Consider the following 4201-nt stretch of genomic DNA (forward strand, 5'->3'; position numbering starts at 1 on the left):
GATAAATGATAAAAATGAGCCAGTTATTGGAGAAGAAATAGTTCTTCAAAAGAAATAAACACACAAAAAAATGAGTTGCTGGTTCCTAATAGGAAAAAATATACATTTTAATAATTGTGTGACGAGACACATTACAGATCGAATATTTGGATTTAAGGTGTTAGTCACATAGATGGGTGATTGTAACTTTATTGCCATTAGAAGATTTCAAATTGCATTCATGCTCCTGTGTACACATAAGGAAATATGGGCAAAATAATGAAGATTGATCTTAAGTCCACTCTGTTTACTTTTGCTGCCTGCTCTTCTCTAATGCTGCATCTCCAGTTGTACACAGTTTAGTGATTCCTAGGATATCAAGTTGTTGCCCATCAATAAAAATCACTAAGTTGGTCTAAAAATAAAAATAAAAATAAAATACCAATGGCATGCTTCACAGAGTTAGAACAAATACTCCAAAAATTTATATCGAACCAAAAAGACCACAAATAGTGGCAGCAATCTCGAGAAAGAAGAATGAAGTAGGAGGAATAACAATGCCAGATATCAAATTATACTACAAAGCCATTATAACCAAAACAGCCTGGTACTGGCACAAGAACAGGCATATAGACCAATGGATCAGAACAGAGACCCCAGAAATTGACCCACACCATTATAGTCCATTGATATTTCACAAAGTAGGCAAGAACATACAATGGAGTAAAGACAGCCTCTTCCACAAATGGTGTTTGGAAAACTGGACAGACCCATGCAAAAAAAAAATGAAATTAGACCACCAACTTACACAATTAACTTAAGATGGATAAAAGACTTAAATGTAAGGCATGAAACCATAAAAATCTTAGAGGAGAACATAGGCAGTAAAATCTCAGACATCTCACATAGCAATATATTTAAAGATACATATCCCAAGACAAAGGAAACTAAGGAGAAAATAAACAAATGGGACTACATCAAAATAAAAAGCTTCTATACAGCAAAAGAAACCACCATCAAAATGAAAAGAGAACCCACTGTATGGGAGAACATATTTGCCAATGATACATCTGAAAAGGGGTTAATATCCAAAATATATAATGTACTAATACAAGTCAACAAAAGGAAGACAAACAATCCAATTAATAAATGGATAGAAAACCTGAATAGACATTTCTCCCAAAAAAATATACAAATAGCCAAGAGATGTATGAAAAACTGCTCAAAGTCACTAATCAGCAGAGAAATGCAAATTAAAACCACAATGAGATATCACCTCACACTTGTCAGAATGGCTGTCATCAAAAAAATCAACAAACAGTGAGTGCTGGTGAGGATGTGGAGAAAAGGGAACACTAGATCACTACTAATAGGAATTAAGATGGGGGCGGCCACTATAGAAAACAGTATGGAGTTTCCTCAAAAAATTAAAAATGAACTTCCGTTTGACCCAGCAATTCCACTTCTGGGGACATATCTTTAAAACCCCAAAACACCAATCAAAAAGAATATATGCACCCCTATGTTGATAGCAGCGTAGTTTACAATAGCTAAGATTTGGAAACAGCTGAAGTATCCATCAGTAGATGAATGGACAAAAAAAGCTGTGGGATGTTTACGCAATGGAATACTATGCAGCTATATAAAAAAAAGAGAGAGATCTGTTACCCTTTGGGACAGCATGGATGGACCTGGAGTCTATTATGCTAAGTGAAATAAGCCAATCTGAGAAAGACAAATATAATATGATCTCACTTATTTGTGGAATCTGATGAACAAATTAATTGACCAACAAAATAAGACCGGAAACATAGAGGCATGAGATAGACTGACATAACTTGATGTGGAGTTGAGAGAATGAGAAGAGATAAACCAAAGAACTTATATACTTACTAGAGGCCCGGTGCACGAAATTCATGAACTTGGGGGAGAGGGGTCCCTCAGCCCGGATTGCGAGAGGGCATAGTAGGCCCAGGCTGAGGGACACCACCCATGCACGATCAGGGCTGGGGAGGTACGCAGGTGGTTGGGCGGCCAGGGAGAGACCAAGGGAGGGCTCCAGGGGGTGTCCAGCCCATCTCGCTCAGTCCCGATAGGCCAGGTTCCAGCAGCAAGCTAATCTACTGGTCAGAGCGTCTGCTTCCTGGTGGTCAGTGCACGTCATAGCAAGAGGTTGAGCAGCCTTGACATATCATTAGCATATTATGCTTTGATTGGTTGAATGGCCAACTGGATGACCAGACACTTAGCATATTAAGCTTTTAATATATAGGATATGCATAGCCCATGGACATGGGCAATAGGGTAGTGAAGACCTGGTGGAGGAAGGGAAGAGGGGGAATGGGAGATATCTGTAATACTATCAATGATAAAAATATAAATAAATAAATAAATAAATAAATAAATAAATAAGCAAACAAATAAATAAGTCACTAGCACCTGAATGGGGGGAAACATCTGCAAACAACAGCTACAACAAGGAGTTAATACCCAAAATATAGGGTGTCCCAAAAATTATATACATACTTTGAATGATTATAAAGTCAGCGTTTATTAATATACAGTTCATTTTTTAAAATCTACAGAAATTAGTAATATTTTTTTGTCAGTGACTGTTTTCAAACTGATGACTGTTCTAGTTCAGACACTGCTGGTAACATGAAGCAATGGAATTGCAAACATCAAGTATAATTTCATTCGGTATTTGTGTGCCCTCAATTCGTCAACTGATGGCAGTTTTGTACTATAAACTTTATCTTTTATGTATCCCCATAAAAAAGTCAAGTAGATAAATTTTCTTTGTTTAAAGCTTAGTCTGGCTTCACCTATTATTTCTAATTAGTGAAAATGAGTGAAAACTAAGTGAGTTATCAGCTGTTAAAGTGTACAAACATGTTTTTGGGACAGCCTGCATATAAAGAACTTGTACAACTGAACAACAACAACAACAAAAATCCAATTAAAAATGGGCAGAGGACCACCCTGGCCATGTGGCTTTGTTGGTTGGAGCATCATCCCATACAGCAAAAGGTTTCATGTTCAATTACCAATCAAGGCACATACCTAGGTTGTGGGTTAGATCCCTGGTCAGAGCGAGTATGGGAGACAACTGATGGATATTTCTGTCTCACATCAATGTTTTCTTTCTTCCTCTCTCTCTAAAATCAATAAATATATCCTCAGGTGATGATTAAAAACATATATTTTTTAAATGAGCAGAGGATTTGAACAGACACTCCTCCCAAGAAGATATACAAATGGCCAATAAATGTATGAAAAAATTATCAACTTCAATAGCTACTAGGGAAGTGCAAATAAACCTACAATGAGATACCACTTCACATCTATTAGAATTGCTATTATCAACAAGACAAGTAATAACAAGTGTTAGAGAGGTTGTGGAGAAAAAGGAACTTTCATATACTGCTGGTGGAAATGTAAATTGGTACAGCCACTACAGAAAATAATATGCAGAGTCCTCAAAAAAATTAACAAGGGTATGTACTTGAGGGGAAAAATGGCGCTGATAGGCAGACCTGTCATACACCTTGTCCTAGGGCCAGACTGGAAGTATAACTAAATTAGAGAACATTCACCTGGAATTACCAACTGAGATCAAGTTGAGGAGGAGACATAACAGAGAATGACAGAAAACACATGGAGACAGGTAGGGAGGATGAGGTGATAAGAGAGACTGACCCAGCTCCCACGGGTGGCAGGCAGAAAGGGCAGAGAGATCCTGGCTATGAGAGAGTCTGTTACTTCAGAAGATACAGCCTGGAGCACAAGAGCTGAGACCTGGGGGAGAAACCAAGATGGCGGCGTAGGTAAACACCTAAACTGCTGCCTCGCACAACAATTTCAAAACTACAACTAAAAGACAAAATGTCTATCAACCAGAACCACAGGAAAGCTGGCTGAGTGGAAGTTCTACAACTAGAAGGAAAGAGAAAAGAGCATTGAGACGTGCACAAGTGCTGAAAAGCTGAAGTACGGAGGTGCGCGAAGCGGGCTGGTGGCGGGCAACTGGGTGCGTTGCTTTTTTCAACCCGAAGGGAGACAAGCTCCTGATTACTCTGAAATCCAGTTTCTGGGGAGACGCGGGGGACCCAAACTCCTATGGTGAGAAGCTGGACTGTCTGCCATCGGGTCGGAAAGTGAGGGTGACTTTCTTGCAGAGGTACGCCCAGCAATCGTTGTTTACTGCGCTGCAGCGCGGGAC

Source organism: Cnephaeus nilssonii, assembly GCF_951640355.1.
Source record: "Cnephaeus nilssonii genome assembly, chromosome: 4".
Classification (NCBI taxonomy): Eukaryota; Metazoa; Chordata; class Mammalia; order Chiroptera; family Vespertilionidae; genus Cnephaeus; species Cnephaeus nilssonii.